Below are 23,317 nucleotides of genomic sequence, written 5' to 3'. Positions count from 1 at the left end.
ATATCCATGACTTACAAACAGAGAGAGACATATTATATCCATGACTTACAAACAGAGAGACATAGTATATCCATGACTTACAAACAGAGAGAGACATATTATATCCATGACTTACAAACAGAGAGAGACATATTATATCCATGACTTACAAACAGAGAGACATATTATATCCATGACTTACAAACAGAGAGAGACATATTATATCCATGACTTACAAACAGAGAGAGACATATTATATCCATGACTTACAAACAGAGAGAGACATATTATATCCATGACTTACAAACAGAGAGAGACATATTATATACATGACTTACACACAGAGAGAGACATATAATATCCATGACTTACAAACAGAGAGAGGCATATTATATCCATGACTTACACACAGAGAGAGACATATTATATTCATGACTTACACACAGAGAGACATATTATATCCATGACTTACACACAGAGAGACATATTATATCCATGACTTACAAACAGAGAGACATATTATATCCATGACTTACAAACAGAGAGAGACATATCATATCCATGACTTACAAACAGAGAGAGACATATTATATCCATGACTTACAAACAGAGAGAGACATATTATATCCATGACTTACAAACAGAGAGAGACATATTATATCCATGACTTACAAACAGAGAGACAAATTATATCCATGACTTACAAACAGAGAGAGACATATTATATCCATGACTTACAAACAGAGAGAGACATATTATATCCATGACTTACAAACAGAGAGAGACATATTATATCCATGACTTACAAACAGAGAGAGACATATTATATCCATGACTTACACACAGAGAGAGACATATTATATCCATGACTTACAAACAGAGAGAGGCATATTATATCCATGACTTACACACAGAGAGAGGCATATTATATTCATGACTTACACACAAAGAGACATATTATATCCATGACTTACAAACAGAGAGAGACATATTATATCCATGACTTACAAACAGAGAGAGACATATTATATCCATGACTTACAAACAGAGAAAAATATATTATATCCATGACTTACAAACAGAGAGAGGCATATTATATCCATGACTTACAAACAGAGAGAGACATATTATATCCATGACTTACAAATAGAGAGAGGCATATTATATCCATGACTTACAAACAGAGAGAGACATATTATATCCATGACTTACAAACAGAGAGAGACATATTATATCCATGACTTACACACAGAGAGACATATTATATCCATGACTTACAAACAGAGAGAGACATATTATATCCATGACTTACACACAGAGAGACATATTATATCCATGACTTACAAACAGAGAAAAACATATTATATCCATGACTTACAAACAGAGAGAGACATATTATATCCATGACTTACAAACAGAGAGAGACATATTATATCCATGACTTACAAACAGAGAGAGACATATTATATCCATGACTTACAAACAGAGAGACATATTATATCCATGACTTACAAACAGAGAGAGACATATTATATCCATGACTTACAAACAGAGAGAGACATATTATATCCATGACTTACACACAGAGAGAGAAATATAATATCCATGACTTACAAACAGAGAGAGGCATATTATATCCATGACTTACACACAGAGAGAGACATATTATATTCATGACTTACACACAGAGAGACATATTATATCCATGACTTACACACAGAGAGACATATTATATCCATGACTTACAAACAGAGAGACATATTATATCCATGACTTACAAACAGAGAGAGACATATCATATCCATGACTGACAAACAGAGAGAGACATATTATATCCATGACTTACAAACAGAGAGAGACATATTATATCCATGACTTACAAACAGAGAGAGACATATTATATCCATGACTTACAAACAGAGAGACAAATTATATCCATGACTTACAAACAGAGAGAGACATATTATATCCATGACTTACAAACAGAGAGAGACATATTATATCCATGACTTACAAACAGAGAGAGACATATTATATCCATGACTTACAAACAGAGAGACAAATTATATCCATGACTTACAAACAGAGAGAGACATATTATATCCATGACTTACAAACAGAGAGAGACATATTATATCCATGACTTACAAACAGAGAGAGACATATTATATCCATGACTTACAAACAGAGAGAGACATATTATATCCATGACTTACACACAGAGAGAGACATATTATATCCATGACTTACAAACAGAGAGAGGCATATTATATCCATGACTTACACACAGAGAGAGGCATATTATATTCATGACTTACACACAAAGAGACATATTATATCCATGACTTACAAACAGAGAGAGACATATTATATCCATGACTTACAAACAGAGAGAGACATATTATATCCATGACTTACAAACAGAGAAAAATATATTATATCCATGACTTACAAACAGAGAGAGGCATATTATATCCATGACTTACAAACAGAGAGAGACATATTATATCCATGACTTACAAATAGAGAGAGGCATATTATATCCATGACTTACACACAGAGAGACATATTATATCCATGACTTACAAACAGAGAGAGACATATTATATCCATGACTTACACACAGAGAGACATATTATATCCATGACTTACAAACAGAGAAAAACATATTATATCCATGACTTACAAACAGAGAGAGACATATTATATCCATGACTTACAAACAGAGAGAGACATATTATATCCATGACTTACAAACAGAGAGAGACATATTATATCCATGACTTACAAACAGAGAGAGACATATTATATCCATGACTTACAAACAGAGAGACATATTATATCCATGACTTACAAACAGAGAGAGACATATTATATCCATGACTTACAAACAGAGAGAGACATATTATATCCATGACTTACACACAGAGAGAGACATATAATATCCATGACTTACAAACAGAGAGAGGCATATTATATCCATGACTTACACACAGAGAGAGACATATTATATTCATGACTTACACACAGAGAGACATATTATATCCATGACTTACACACAGAGAGACATATTATATCCATGACTTACAAACAGAGAGACATATTATATCCATGACTTACAAACAGAGAGAGACATATCATATCCATGACTTACAAACAGAGAGAGACATATTATATCCATGACTTACAAACAGAGAGAGACATATTATATCCATGACTTACAAACAGAGAGAGACATATTATATCCATGACTTACAAACAGAGAGACAAATTATATCCATGACTTACAAACAGAGAGAGACATATTATATCCATGACTTACAAACAGAGAGAGACATATTATATCCATGACTTACAAACAGAGAGAGACATATTATATCCATGACTTACAAACAGAGAGAGACATATTATATCCATGACTTACACACAGAGAGAGACATATTATATCCATGACTTACAAACAGAGAGAGGCATATTATATCCATGACTTACACACAGAGAGAGGCATATTATATTCATGACTTACACACAAAGAGACATATTATATCCATGACTTACAAACAGAGAGAGACATATTATATCCATGACTTACAAACAGAGAGAGACATATTATATCCATGACTTACAAACAGAGAAAAATATATTATATCCATGACTTACAAACAGAGAGAGGCATATTATATCCATGACTTACAAACAGAGAGAGACATATTATATCCATGACTTACAAATAGAGAGAGGCATATTATATCCATGACTTACAAACAGAGAGAGACATATTATATCCATGACTTACAAACAGAGAGAGACATATTATATCCATGACTTACACACAGAGAGACATATTATATCCATGACTTACAAACAGAGAAAAACATATTATATCCATGACTTACAAACAGAGAGAGACATATTATATCCATGACTTACAAACAGAGAGAGACATATTATATCCATGACTTACAAACAGAGAGAGACATATTATATCCATGACTTACAAACAGAGAGAGACATATTATATCCATGACTTACAAACAGAGAGACATATTATATCCATGACTTACAAACAGAGAGAGACATATTATATCCATGACTTACAAACAGAGAGAGACATATTATATCCATGACTTACACACAGAGAGAGACATATAATATCCATGACTTACAAACAGAGAGAGGCATATTATATCCATGACTTACACACAGAGAGAGACATATTATATTCATGACTTACACACAGAGAGACATATTATATCCATGACTTACAAACAGAGAGAGACATATTATATCCATGACTTACAAACAGAGAGAGACATATTATATCCATGACTTACAAACAGAGAGAGACATATTATATCCATGACTTACAAACAGAGAGACAAATTATATCCATGACTTACAAACAGAGAGAGACATATTATATCCATGACTTACAAACAGAGAGAGACATATTATATCCATGACTTACAAACAGAGAGAGACATATTATATCCATGACTTACAAACAGAGAGAGACATATTATATCCATGACTTACACACAGAGAGAGACATATTATATCCATGACTTACAAACAGAGAGAGGCATATTATATCCATGACTTACAAACAGAGAGAGACATATTATATCCATGACTTACAAACAGAGAGAGACATATTATATCCATGACTTACACACAGAGAGAGACATATTATATCCATGACTTACAAACAGAGAGAGGCATATTATATCCATGACTTACAAACAGAGAGAGACATATTATATCCATGACTTACAAACAGAGAGAGACATATTATATCCATGACTTACACACAGAGAGAGACATATTATATCCATGACTTACAAACAGAGAGAGACATATTATATCCATGACTTACAAACAGAGAGAGACATATTATATCCATGACTTACAAACAGAGAGAGACATATTATATCCATGACTTACAAACAGAGAGAGACATATTATATCCATGACTTACAAACAGAGAGACATATTATATCCATGACTTACAAACAGAGAGAGACATATTATATCCATGACTTACAAACAGAGAGAGACATATTATATCCATGACTTACACACAGAGAGAGACATATTATATCCATGACTTAAAAACAGAGAGGCATATTATATCCATGACTTAAAAACAGAAAGAGACATATTACATTCATGACTTACACACAGAGAGACATATTATATCCATGACTTACACACAGAGAGACATATTATATCCATGACTTACAAACAGAGAGACATATTATATCCATGACTTACAAACAGAGAGAGACATATTATATCCATGACTTACAAACAGAGAGACATAGTATATCCATGACTTACAAACAGAGAGAGACATATTATATCCATGACTTACAAACAGAGAGAGACATATTATATCCATGACTTACAAACAGAGAGACATATTATATCCATGCCTTACAAACAGAGAGAGACATATTATATCCATGACTTACAAACAGAGAGAGACATATTATATCCATGACTTACAAACAGAGAGAGACATATTATATCCATGACTTACAAACAGAGAGATACATATTATATCCATGACTTACAAACATAGAGAGACATATTATGTCCATGACTTACAAACAGAGAGAGAAATATTATATCCATGACTTACAAACAGAGAAAAATATATTATATCCATGACTTACAAACAGAGAGAGGCATATTATATCCATGACTTACAAACAGAGAGAGACATATTATATCCATGACTTACAAATAGAGAGAGGCATATTATATCCATGACTTACAAACAGAGAGAGACATATTATATCCATGACTTACAAACAGAGAGAGACATATTATATCCATGACTTACACACAGAGAGACATATTATATCCATGACTTACAAACAGAGAGAGACATATTATATCCATGACTTACACACAGAGAGACATATTATATCCATGACTTACAAACAGAGAAAAACATATTATATCCATGACTTACAAACAGAGAGAGACATATTATATCCATGACTTACAAACAGAGAGAGACATATTATATCCATGACTTACAAACAGAGAGAGACATATTATATCCATGACTTACAAACAGAGAGAGACATATTATATCCATGACTTACAAACAGAGAGACATATTATATCCATGACTTACAAACAGAGAGAGACATATTATATCCATGACTTACAAACAGAGAGAGACATATTATATCCATGACTTACACACAGAGAGAGACATATAATATCCATGACTTACAAACAGAGAGAGGCATATTATATCCATGACTTACACACAGAGAGAGACATATTATATTCATGACTTACACACAGAGAGACATATTATATCCATGACTTACACACAGAGAGACATATTATATCCATGACTTACAAACAGAGAGACATATTATATCCATGACTTACAAACAGAGAGAGACATATCATATCCATGACTTACAAACAGAGAGAGACATATTATATCCATGACTTACAAACAGAGAGAGACATATTATATCCATGACTTACAAACAGAGAGAGACATATTATATCCATGACTTACAAACAGAGAGACAAATTATATCCATGACTTACAAACAGAGAGAGACATATTATATCCATGACTTACAAACAGAGAGAGACATATTATATCCATGACTTACAAACAGAGAGAGACATATTATATCCATGACTTACAAACAGAGAGAGACATATTATATCCATGACTTACACACAGAGAGAGACATATTATATCCATGACTTACAAACAGAGAGAGGCATATTATATCCATGACTTACACACAGAGAGAGGCATATTATATTCATGACTTACACACAAAGAGACATATTATATCCATGACTTACAAACAGAGAGAGACATATTATATCCATGACTTACAAACAGAGAGAGACATATAATATCCATGACTTACAAACAGAGAGAGAGTCATATTATATCCATGACTTACACACAGAGAGAGACATATTATATCCATGACTTACAAACAGAGATAGACATATTATATCCATGACTTACAAACAGAGAGAGACATATTATATCCATGACTTACAAACAGAAAGACAAATTATATCCATGACTTACAAACAGAGAGAGACATATTATATCCATGACTTACAAACAGAGAGAGACATATTATATCCATGACTTACAAACAGAGAGAGACATATTATATCCATGACTTACAAACAGAGAGAGACATATTATATCCATGACTTACACACAGAGAGAGACATATTATATCCATGACTTACAAACAGAGAGAGGCATATTATATCCATGACTTACACACAGAGAGAAGCATATTATATTCATGACTTACACACAAAGAGACATATTATATCCATGACTTACAAACAGAGAGAGACATATTATATCCATGACTTACAAACAGAGAGAGACATATTATATCCATGACTTACACACAGAGAGAGACATATAATATCCATGACTTACAAACAGAGAGAGGCATATTATATCCATGACTTACACACAGAGAGAGACATATTATATTCATGACTTACACACAGAGAGACATATTATATCCATGACTTACACACAGAGAGACATATTATATCCATGACTTACAAACAGAGAGACATATTATATCCATGACTTACAAACAGAGAGAGACATATCATATCCATGACTTACAAACAGAGAGAGACATATTATATCCATGACTTACAAACAGAGAGAGACATATTATATCCATGACTTACAAACAGAGAGAGACATATTATATCCATGACTTACAAACAGAGAGACAAATTATATCCATGACTTACAAACAGAGAGAGACATATTATATCCATGACTTACAAACAGAGAGAGACATATTATATCCATGACTTACAAACAGAGAGAGACATATTATATCCATGACTTACAAACAGAGAGAGACATATTATATCCATGACTTACACACAGAGAGAGACATATTATATCCATGACTTACAAACAGAGAGAGGCATATTATATCCATGACTTACACACAGAGAGAGGCATATTATATTCATGACTTACACACAAAGAGACATATTATATCCATGACTTACAAACAGAGAGAGACATATTATATCCATGACTTACAAACAGAGAGAGACATATTATATCCATGACTTACAAACAGAGAAAAATATATTATATCCATGACTTACAAACAGAGAGAGGCATATTATATCCATGACTTACAAACAGAGAGAGACATATTATATCCATGACTTACAAATAGAGAGAGGCATATTATATCCATGACTTACAAACAGAGAGAGACATATTATATCCATGACTTACAAACAGAGAAAGACATATTATATCCATGACTTACACACAGAGAGACATATTATATCCATGACTTACAAACAGAGAGAGACATATTATATCCATGACTTACACACAGAGAGACATATTATATCCATGACTTACAAACAGAGAAAAACATATTATATCCATGACTTACAAACAGAGAGAGACATACAGTGGGGAAAAAAAGTATTTAGTCAGCCACCAATTGTGCAAGTTCTCCCACTTAAAAAGATGAGAGAGGCCTGTAATTTTCATCATAGGTACACGTCAACTATGACAGACAAATTGAGAAAAAAAACTCCAGAAAATCACATTGTAGGATTTGTAATGAATTTATTTGCAAATTATGGTGGAAAATAAGTATTTGGTCACCTACAAACAAGCAAGATTTCTGGTTCTCACAGACCTGTAACTTCTTCTTTAAGAGGCTCCTCTGTCCTCCACTCGTTACCTGTATTAATGGCACCTGTTTGAACTTGTTATCAGTATAAAAGACACCTGTCCACAACCTCAAACAGTCACACTCCAAACTCCACTATGGCCAAGACCAAAGAGCTGTCAAAGGACACCAGAAACAAAATTGTAGATCTGCACCAGGCTGGGAAGACTGAATCTGCAATAGGTAAGCAGCTTGGTTTGAAGAAATCAACTGTGGGAGCAATTATTAGGAAATGGAAGACATACAAGACCACTGACAATCTCCCTCGATCTGGGGCTCCACGCAAGATCTCACCCCGTGGGGTCAAAATTATCACAAGAACGGTGAGCAAAAATCCCAGAACCACACGGGGGGACCTAGTGAATGACCTGCAGAGAGCTGGGACCAAAGTAACAAGCCTACCATCAGTAACACACTACGCCGCCAGGGACTCAAATCATGCAGTGCAAGACGTGTCCCCCTGCTTAAGCCAGTACATGTCCAGGCCCGTCTGAAGTTTGCTAGAGTGCATTTGGATGATCCAGAAGAGGATTGGGATAATGTCATATGGTCAGATGAAACCAAAATATAACTTTTTGGTAAAAACTCAACTCGTCGTGTTTGGAGGACAAAGAATGCTGAGTTGCATCCAAAGAACACCATACCTACTGTGAAGCATAGGGGTGGAAACATCATGCTTTGGGGCTGTTTTTCTGCAAAGGGACCAGGACGACTGATCCGTGTAAAGGAAAGAATGAATGGGGCCATGTATCGTGAGATTTTGAGTGAAAACCTCCTTCCATCAGCAAGGGCATTGAAGATGAAACGTGGCTGGGTCTTTCAGCATGACAATGATCCCAAACACACCGCCCGGGCAACGAAGGAGTGGCTTCGTAAGAAGCATTTCAAGGTCCTGGAGTGGCCTAGCCAGTCTCCAGATCTCAACCCCATAGAAAATCTTTGGAGGGAGTTGAAAGTCCGTGTTGCCCAGCGACAGCCCCAAAACATCACTGCTCTAGAGGAGATCTGCATGGAGGAATGGGCCAAAATACGAGCAACAGTGTGTGAAAACCTTGTGAAGACTTACAGAAAACGTTTGACCTGTGTCATTGCCAACAAAGGGTATATAACAAAGTATTGAGAAACTTTTGTTATTGACCAAATACTTATTTTCCACCATAATTTGCCAAAAAATGCATTAAAAATCCTACAATGTGATTTTCTGGATTTTTTTTTCTCATTTAGTCTGTCATAGTTGACGTGTACCTATGATGAAAATTACAGGCCTCTTTCATCTTTTTAAGCGGGAGAACTTGCACAATTGGTGGCTGACTAAATACTTTTTTCCCCCACTGTATTATATCCATGACTTACAAACAGAGAGAGACATATTATATCCATGACTTACAAACAGAGAGAGACATATTATATCCATGACTTACAAACAGAGAGAGACATATTATATCCATGACTTACAAACAGAGAGACATATTATATCCATGACTTACAAACAGAGAGAGACATATTATATCCATGACTTACAAACAGAGAGAGACATATTATATCCATGACTTACACACAGAGAGAGACATATAATATCCATGACTTACAAACAGAGAGAGGCATATTATATCCATGACTTTCACACAGAGAGAGACATATTATATTCATGACTTACACACAGAGAGACATATTATATCCATGACTTACAAACAGAGAGAGACATATTATATCCATGACTTACAAACAGAGAGAGACATATTATATCCATGACTTACAAACAGAGAGAGACATATTATATCCATGACTTACAAACAGAGAGACAAATTATATCCATGACTTACAAACAGAGAGAGACATATTATATCCATGACTTACAAACAGAGAGAGACATATTATATCCATGACTTACAAACAGAGAGAGACATATTATATCCATGACTTACAAACAGAGAGAGACATATTATATCCATGACTTACACACAGAGAGAGACATATTATATCCATGACTTACAAACAGAGAGAGGCATATTATATCCATGACTTACAAACAGAGAGAGACATATTATATCCATGACTTACAAACAGAGAGAGACATATTATATCCATGACTTACAAACAGAGAGAGACATATTATATCCATGACTTACAAACAGAGAGAGACATATTATATCCATGACTTACACACAGAGAGAGACATATTATATCCATGACTTACAAACAGAGAAAAACATATTATATCCATGACTTACAAACAGAGAGACATATTATATCCATGACTTACAAACAGAGAGAGACATATTATATCCATGACTTACAAACAGAGAGAGACATATTATATCCATGACTTACAAACAGAGAGAGACATATTATATCCATGACTTACAAACAGAGAGAGACATATTATATCCATGACTTACAAACAGAGAGACATATTATATCCATGACTTACAAACAGAGAGAGACATATTATATCCATGACTTACAAACAGAGAGAGACATATTATATCCATGACTTACACACAGAGAGAGACATATTATATCCATGACTTAAAAACAGAGAGAGGCATATTATATCCATGACTTAAAAACAGAAAGAGACATATTACATTCATGACTTACACACAGAGAGACATATTATATCCATGACTTACACACAGAGAGACATATTATATCCATGACTTACAAACAGAGAGACATATTATATCCATGACTTACAAACAGAGAGAGACATATTATATCCATGACTTACAAACAGAGAGACATAGTATATCCATGACTTACAAACAGAGAGAGACATATTATATCCATGACTTACAAACAGAGAGAGACATATTATATCCATGACTTACAAACAGAGAGACATATTATATCCATGACTTACAAACAGAGAGAGACATATTATATCCATGACTTACAAACAGAGAGAGACATATTATATCCATGACTTACAAACAGAGAGACATATTATATCCATGCCTTACAAACAGAGAGAGACATATTATATCCATGACTTACAAACAGAGAGAGACATATTATATCCATGACTTACAAACAGAGAGAGACATATTATATCCATGACTTACAAACAGAGAGATACATATTATATCCATGACTTACAAACATAGAGAGACATATTATGTCCATGACTTACAAACAGAGAGAGAAATATTATATCCATGACTTACAAACAGAGAAAAATATATTATATCCATGACTTACAAACAGAGAGAGGCATATTATATCCATGACTTACAAACAGAGAGAGACATATTATATCCATGACTTACAAATAGAGAGAGGCATATTATATCCATGACTTACAAACAGAGAGAGACATATTATATCCATGACTTACAAACAGAGAGAGACATATTATATCCATGACTTACACACAGAGAGACATATTATATCCATGACTTACAAACAGAGAGAGACATATTATATCCATGACTTACACACAGAGAGACATATTATATCCATGACTTACAAACAGAGAAAAACATATTATATCCATGACTTACAAACAGAGAGAGACATATTATATCCATGACTTACAAACAGAGAGAGACATATTATATCCATGACTTACAAACAGAGAGAGACATATTATATCCATGACTTACAAACAGAGAGAGACATATTATATCCATGACTTACAAACAGAGAGACATATTATATCCATGACTTACAAACAGAGAGAGACATATTATATCCATGACTTACAAACAGAGAGAGACATATTATATCCATGACTTACACACAGAGAGAGACATATAATATCCATGACTTACAAACAGAGAGAGGCATATTATATCCATGACTTACACACAGAGAGAGACATATTATATTCATGACTTACACACAGAGAGACATATTATATCCATGACTTACACACATAGAGACATATTATATCCATGACTTACAAACAGAGAGACATATTATATCCATGACTTACAAACAGAGAGAGACATATCATATCCATGACTTACAAACAGAGAGAGACATATTATATCCATTACTTACAAACAGAGAGAGACATATTATATCCATGACTTACAAACAGAGAGAGACATATTATATCCATGACTTACAAACAGAGAGACAAATTATATCCATGACTTACAAACAGAGAGAGACATATTATATCCATGACTTACAAACAGAGAGAGACATATTATATCCATGACTTACAAACAGAGAGAGACATATTATATCCATGACTTACAAACAGAGAGAGACATATTATATCCATGACTTACACACAGAGAGAGACATATTATATCCATGACTTACAAACAGAGAGAGGCATATTATATCCATGACTTACACACAGAGAGAGGCATATTATATTCATGACTTACACACAAAGAGACATATTATATCCATGACTTACAAACAGAGAGAGACATATTATATCCATGACTTACAAACAGAGAGAGACATATTATATCCATGACTTACAAACAGAGAAAAATATATTATATCCATGACTTACAAACAGAGAGAGGCATATTATATCCATGACTTACAAACAGAGAGAGACATATTATATCCATGACTTACAAATAGAGAGAGGCATATTATATCCATGACTTACAAACAGAGAAAGACATATTATATCCATGACTTACAAACAGAGAGAGACATATTATGTCCATGACTTACACACAGAGAGACATATTATATCCATGACTTACAAACAGAGAGAGACATATTATATCCATGACTTACACACAGAGAGACATATTATATCCATGACTTACAAACAGAGAAAAACATATTATATCCATGACTTACAAACAGAGAGAGACATATTATATCCATGACTTACAAACAGAGAGAGACATATTATATCCATGACTTACAAACAGAGAGAGACATATTATATCCATGACTTACAAACAGAGAGAGACATATTATATCCATGACTTACAACCAGAGAGACATATTATATCCATGACTTACAAACAGAGAGAGACATATTATATCCATGACTTACAAACAGAGAGAGACATATAATATCCATGACTTACAAACAGAGAGAGGCATATTATATCCATGACTTACACACAGAGAGAGACATATTATATTCATGACTTACACACAGAGAGACATATTATATCCATGACTTACACACAGAGAGACATATTATATCCATGACTTACAAACAGAGAGACATATTATATCCATGACTTACAAACAGAGAGAGACATATCATATCCATGACTTACAAACAGAGAGAGACATATTATATCCATGACTTACAAACAGAGATAGACATATTATATCTATGACTTACAAACAGAGAGAGACATATTATATCCATGACTTACAAACAGAGAGACAAATTATATCCATGACTTACAAACAGAGAGAGACATATTATATCCATGACTTACAAACAGAGAGAGACATATTATATCCATGACTTACAAACAGAGAGAGACATATTATATCCATGACTTACAAACAGAGAGAGACATATTATATCCATGACTTACACACAGAGAGAGACATATTATATCCATGACTTACAAACAGAGAGAGGCATATTATATCCATGACTTACACACAGAGAGAAGCATATTATATTCATGACTTACACACAAAGAGACATATTATATCCATGACTTACAAACAGAGAGAGACATATTATATCCATGACTTACAAACAGAGAGAGACATATTATATCCATGACTTACAAACAGAGAAAAATATATTATATCCATGACTTACAAACAGAGAGAGGCATATTATATCCATGACTTACAAACAGAGAGAGACATATTATATCCATGACTTACAAATAGAGAGAGGCATATTATATCCATGACTTACAAACAGAGAGAGACATATTATATCCATGACTTACAAACAGAGAGAGACATATTATATCCATGACTTACACACAGAGATACATATTATATCCATGACTTACAAACAGAGAGAGACATATTATATCCATGACTTACACACAGAGAGACATATTATATCCATGACTTACAAACAGAGAAAAACTTATTATATCCATGACTTACAAACAGAGAGAGACATATTATATCCATGACTTACAAACAGAGAGAGACATATTATATCCATGACTTACAAACAGAGAGAGACATATTATATCCATGACTTACAAACAGAGAGAGACATATTATATCCATGACTTACAAACAGAGAGACATATTATATCCATGACTTACAAACAGAGAGAGACATATTATATCCATGACTTACAAACAGAGAGAGACATATTATATCCATGACTTACACACAGAGAGAGACATATAATATCCATGACTTACAAACAGAGAGAGGCATATTATATCCATGACTTACACACAGAGAGAGACATATTATATTCATGACTTACACACAGAGAGACATATTATATCCATGACTTACAAACAGAGAGAGACATATTATATCCATGACTTACAAACAGAGAGAGACATATTATATCCATGACTTACAAACAGAGAGAGACATATTATATCCATGACTTACAAACAGAGAGACAAATTATATCCATGACTTACAAACAGAGAGAGACATATTATATCCATGACTTACAAACAGAGAGAGACATATTATATCCATGACTTACAAACAGAGAGAGACATATTATATCCATGACTTACAAACAGAGAGAGACATATTATATCCATGACTTACACACAGAGAGAGACATATTATATCCATGACTTACAAACAGAGAGAGGCATATTATATCCATGACTTACAAACAGAGAGAGACATATTATATCCATGACTTACAAACAGAGAGAGACATATTATATCCATGACTTACACACAGAGAGAGACATATTATATCCATGACTTACAAACAGAGAGAGGCATATTATATCCATGACTTACAAACAGAGAGAGACATATTATATCCATGACTTACACACAGAGAGAGACATATTATATCCATGACTTACAAACAGAGAGAGGCATATTATATCCATGACTTACAAACAGAGAGAGACATATTATATCCATGACTTACAAACAGAGAGAGACATATTATATCCATGAATTACACACAGAGAGAGACATATTATATCCATGACTTACAAACAGAGAGAGGCATATTATATCCATGACTTACAAACAGAGAGAGACATATTATATCCATGACTTACAAACAGAGAGAGACATATTATATCCATGACTTACACACAGAGAGAGACATATTATATCCATGACTTACAAACAGAGAAAAACATATTATATCCATGACTTACAAACAGAGAGACATATTATATCCATGACTTACAAACAGAGAGAGACATATTATATCCATGACTTACAAACAGAGAGAGACATATTATATCCATGACTTACAAACAGAGAGAGACATATTATATCCATGACTTACAAACAGAGAGAGACATATTATATCCATGACTTACAAACAGAGAGACATATTATATCCATGACTTACAAACAGAGAGAGACATATTATATCCATGACTTACAAACAGAGAGAGACATATTATATCCATGACTTACAAACAGAGAGAGACATATTATATCCATGACTTACAAACAGAGAGAGACATATTATATCCATGACTTACAAACAGAGAGAGACATATTATATCCATGACTTACAACCAGAGAGACATATTATATCCATGACTTACAAACAGAGAGAGACATATTATATCCATGACTTACAAACAGAGAGAGACATATAATATCCATGACTTACAAACAGAGAGAGGCATATTATATCCATGACTTACACACAGAGAGAGACATATTATATTCATGACTTACACACAGAGAGACATATTATATCCATGACTTACACACAGAGAGACATATTATATCCATGACTTACAAACAGAGAGACATATTATATCCATGACTTACAAACAGAGAGAGACATATCATATCCATGACTTACAAACAGAGAGAGACATATTATATCCATGACTTACAAACAGAGATAGACATATTATATCTATGACTTACAAACAGAGAGAGACATATTATATCCATGACTTACAAACAGAGAGACAAATTATATCCATGACTTACAAACAGAGAGAGACATATTATATCCATGACTTACAAACAGAGAGAGACATATTATATCCATGACTTACAAACAGAGAGAGACATATTATATCCATGACTTACAAACAGAGAGAGACATATTATATCCATGACTTACACACAGAGAGAGACATATTATATCCATGACTTACAAACAGAGAGAGGCATATTATATCCATGACTTACACACAGAGAGAAGCATATTATATTCATGACTTACACACAAAGAGACATATTATATCCATGACTTACAAACAGAGAGAGACATATTATATCCATGACTTACAAACAGAGAGAGACATATTATATCCATGACTTACAAACAGAGAAAAATATATTATATCCATGACTTACAAACAGAGAGAGGCATATTATATCCATGACTTACAAACAGAGAGAGACATATTATATCCATGACTTACAAATAGAGAGAGGCATATTATATCCATGACTTACAAACAGAGAGAGACATATTATATCCATGACTTACAAACAGAGAGAGACATATTATATCCATGACTTACACACAGAGATACATATTATATCCATGACTTACAAACAGAGAGAGACATATTATATCCATGACTTACACACAGAGAGACATATTATATCCATGACTTACAAACAGAGAAAAACTTATTATATCCATGACTTACAAACAGAGAGAGACATATTATATCCATGACTTACAAACAGAGAGAGACATATTATATCCATGACTTACAAACAGAGAGAGACATATTATATCCATGACTTACAAACAGAGAGAGACATATTATATCCATGACTTACAAACAGAGAGACATATTATATCCATGACTTACAAACAGAGAGAGACATATTATATCCATGACTTACAAACAGAGAGAGACATATTATATCCATGACTTACACACAGAGAGAGACATATAATATCCATGACTTACAAACAGAGAGAGGCATATTATATCCATGACTTACACACAGAGAGAGACATATTATATTCATGACTTACACACAGAGAGACATATTATATCCATGACTTACAAACAGAGAGAGACATATTATATCCATGACTTACAAACAGAGAGAGACATATTATATCCATGACTTACAACAGAGAGAGACATATTATATCCATGACTTACAAACAGAGAGACAAATTATATCCATGACTTACAAACAGAGAGAGACATATTATATCCATGACTTACAAACAGAGAGAGACATATTATATCCATGACTTACAAACAGAGAGAGACATATTATATCCATGACTTACAAACAGAGAGAGACATATTATATCCATGACTTACACACAGAGAGAGACATATTATATCCATGACTTACAAACAGAGAGAGGCATATTATATCCATGACTTACAAACAGAGAGAGACATATTATATCCATGACTTACAAACAGAGAGAGACATATTATATCCATGACTTACACACAGAGAGAGACATATTATATCCATGACTTACAAACAGAGAGAGGCATATTATATCCATGACTTACAAACAGAGAGAGACATATTATATCCATGACTTACACACAGAGAGAGACATATTATATCCATGACTTACAAACAGAGAGAGGCATATTATATCCATGACTTACAAACAGAGAGAGACATATTATATCCATGACTTACAAACAGAGAGAGACATATTATATCCATGAATTACACACAGAGAGAGACATATTATATCCATGACTTACAAACAGAGAGAGGCATATTATATCCATGACTTACAAACAGAGAGAGACATATTATATCCATGACTTACAAACAGAGAGAGACATATTATATCCATGACTTACACACAGAGAGAGACATATTATATCCATGACTTACAAACAGAGAAAAACATATTATATCCATGACTTACAAACAGAGAGACATATTATATCCATGACTTACAAACAGAGAGAGACATATTATATCCATGACTTACAAACAGAGAGAGACATATTATATCCATGACTTACAAACAGAGAGAGACATATTATATCCATGACTTACAAACAGAGAGAGACATATTATATCCATGACTTACAAACAGAGAGACATATTATATCCATGACTTACAAACAGAGAGAGACATATTATATCCATGACTTACAAACAGAGAGAGACATATTATATCCATGACTTACACACAGAGAGAGACATATAATATCCATGACTTACAAACAGAGAGAGGCATATTATATCCATGACTTACACACAGAGAGAGACATATTATATTCATGACTTACACACAGAGAGACATATTATATCCATGACTTACAAACAGAGAGAGACATATTATATCCATGACTTACAAACAGAGAGAGACATATTATATCCATGACTTACAAACAGAGAGAGACATATTATATCCATGACTTACAAACAGAGAGACAAATTATATCCATGACTTACAAACAGAGAGAGACATATTATATCCATGACTTACAAACAGAGAGAGACATATTATATCCATGACTTACAAACAGAGAGAGACATATTATATCCATGACTTACAAACAGAGAGAGACATATTATATCCATGACTTACACACAGAGAGAGACATATTATATCCATGACTTACAAACAGAGAGAGGCATATTATATCCATGACTTACAAACAGAGAGAGACATATTATATCCATGACTTACAAACAGAGAGACATATTATATCCATGACTTACACACAGAGAGAGACATATTATATCCATGACTTACAAACAGAGAGAGGCATATTATATCCATGACTTACAAACAGAGAGAGACATATTATATCCATGACTTACACACAGAGAGAGACATATTATATCCATGACTTACAAACAGAGAGAGGCATATTATATCCATGACTTACAAACAGAGAGAGACATATTATATCCATGACTTACAAACAGAGAGAGACATATTATATCCATGACTTACACACAGAGAGAGACATATTATATCCATGACTTACAAACAGAGAGAGGCATATTATATCCATGACTTACAAACAGAGAGAGACATATTATATCCATGACTTACAAACAGAGAGAGACATATTATATCCATGACTTACACACAGAGAGAGACATATTATATCCATGACTTACAAACAGAGAAAAACATATTATATCCATGACTTACAAACAGAGAGACATATTATATCCATGACTTACAAACAGAGAGAGACATATTATATCCATGACTTACAAACAGAGAGAGACATATTATATCCATGACTTACAAACAGAGAGAGACATATTATATCCATGACTTACAAACAGAGAGAGACATATTATATCCATGACTTACAAACAGAGAGACATATTATATCCATGACTTACAAACAGAGAGAGACATATTATATCCATGACTTACAAACAGAGAGAGACATATTATATCCATGACTTACACACAGAGAGAGACATATTATATCCATGACTTAAAAACAGAGAGAGGCATATTATATCCATGACTTAAAAACAGAAGAGACATATTACATTCATGACTTACACACAGAGAGACATATTATATCCATGACTTACACACAGAGAGACATATTATATCCATGACTTACAAACAGAGAGACATATTATATCCATGACTTACAAACAGAGAGAGACATATTATATCCATGACTTACAAACAGAGAGAGACATATTATATCCATGACTTACAAACAGAGAGACATATTATATCCATGACTTACAAACAGAGAGAGACATATTATATCCATGACTTACAAACAGAGAGAGACATATTATATCCATGACTTACAAACAGAGAGACATATTATATCCATGCCTTACAAACAGAGAGAGACATATTATATCCATGACTTACAAACAGAGAGAGACATATTATATCCATGACTTACAAACAGAGAGAGACATATTATATCCATGACTTACAAACAGAGAGATACATATTATATCCATGACTTACAAACATAGAGAGACATATTATGTCCATGACTTACAAACAGAGAGAGAAATATTATATCCATGACTTACAAACAGAGAAAAATATATTATATCCATGACTTACAAACAGAGAGAGGCATATTATATCCATGACTTACAAACAGAGAGAGACATATTATATCCATGACTTACAAATAGAGAGAGGCATATTATATCCATGACTTACAAACAGAGAGAGACATATTATATCCATGACTTACAAACAGAGAGAGACATATTATATCCATGACTTACACACAGAGAGACATATTATATCCATGACTTACAAACAGAGAGAGACATATTATATCCATGACTTACACACAGAGAGACATATTATATCCATGACTTACAAACAGAGAAGAACATATTATATCCATGACTTACAAACAGAGAGAGACATATTATATCCATGACTTACAAACAGAGAGAGACATATTATATCCATGACTTACAAACAGAGAGAGACATATTATATCCATGACTTACAAACAGAGAGAGACATATTATATCCATGACTTACAAACAGAGAGACATATTATATCCATGACTTACAAACAGAGAGAGACATATTATATCCATGACTTACAAACAGAGAGAGACATATTATATCCATGACTTACACACAGAGAGAGACATATAATATCCATGACTTACAAACAGAGAGAGGCATATTATATCCATGACTTACACACAGAGAGAGACATATTATATTCATGACTTACACACAGAGAGACATATTATATCCATGACTTACACACAGAGAGACATATTATATCCATGACTTACAAACAGAGAGACATATTATATCCATGACTTACAAACAGAGAGAGACATATCATATCCATGACTTACAAACAGAGAGAGAGATATTATATCCATGACTTACAAACAGAGAGAGACATATTATATCCATGACTTACAAACAGAGAGAGACATATTATATCCATGACTTACAAACAGAGAGACAAATTATATCCATGACTTACAAACAGAGAGAGACATATTATATCCATGACTTACAAACAGAGAGAGACATATTATATCCATGACTTACAAACAGAGAGAGACATATTATATCCATGACTTACAAACAGAGAGAGACATATTATATCCATGACTTACACACAGAGAGAGACATATTATATCCATGACTTACAAACAGAGAGAGGCATATTATATCCATGACTTACACACAGAGAGAGGCATATTATATTCATGACTTACACACAAAGAGACATATTATATCCATGACTTACAAACAGAGAGAGACATATTATATCCATGACTTACAAACAGAGAGAGACATATTATATCCATGACTTACAAACAGAGAAAAATATATTATATCCATGACTTACAAACAGAGAGAGGCATATTATATCCATGACTTACAAACAGAGAGAGACATATTATATCCATGACTTACAAATAGAGAGAGGCATATTATATCCATGACTTACAAACAGAGAGAGACATATTATATCCATGACTTACAAACAGAGAGAGACATATTATATCCATGACTTACACACAGAGAGACATATTATATCCATGACTTACAAACAGAGAGAGACATATTATATCCATGACTTACACACAGAGAGACATATTATATCCATGACTTACAAACAGAGAAAAACATATTATATCCATGACTTACAAACAGAGAGAGACATATTATATCCATGACTTACAAACAGAGAGAGACATATTATATCCATGACTTACAAACAGAGAGAGACATATTATATCCATGACTTACAAACAGAGAGAGACATATTATATCCATGACTTACAACCAGAGAGACATATTATATCCATGACTTACAAACAGAGAGAGACATATTATATCCATGACTTACACACAGAGAGAGACATATTATATCCATGACTTAAAAACAGAGAGAGGCATATTATATCCATGACTTAAAAACAGAAAGAGACATATTACATTCATGACTTACACACAGAGAGACATATTATATCCATGACTTACACACAGAGAGACATATTATATCCATGACTTACAAACAGAGAGACATATTATATCCATGACTTACAAACAGAGAGAGACATATTATATCCATGACTTACAAACAGAGAGACATATTATATCCATGACTTACAAACAGAGAGAGACATATTATATCCATGACTTACAAACAGAGAGAGACATATTATATCCATGACTTACAAACAGAGAGACATATTATATCCATGACTTACAAACAGAGAGAGACATATTATATCCATGACTTACAAACAGAGAGAGACATATTATATCCATGACTTACAAACAGAGAGACATATTATATCCATGCCTTACAAACAGAGAGAGACATATTATATCCATGACTTACAAACAGAGAGAGACATATTATATCCATGACTTACAAACAGAGAGAGACATATTATATCCATGACTTACAAACAGAGAGATACATATTATATCCATGACTTACAAACATAGAGAGACATATTATGTCCATGACTTACAAACAGAGAGAGAAATATTATATCCATGACTTACAAACAGAGAAAAATATATTACATCCATGACTTACAAACAGAGAGAGGCATATTA

The sequence above is a fragment of the Coregonus lavaretus genome (genome assembly GCF_964263955.1).
Source record: "Coregonus lavaretus genome assembly, contig: HAP1_SCAFFOLD_54, whole genome shotgun sequence".
Taxonomy (NCBI): Eukaryota; Metazoa; Chordata; class Actinopteri; order Salmoniformes; family Salmonidae; genus Coregonus; species Coregonus lavaretus.
Note: the sequence above shows the minus strand (reverse complement) of the source record.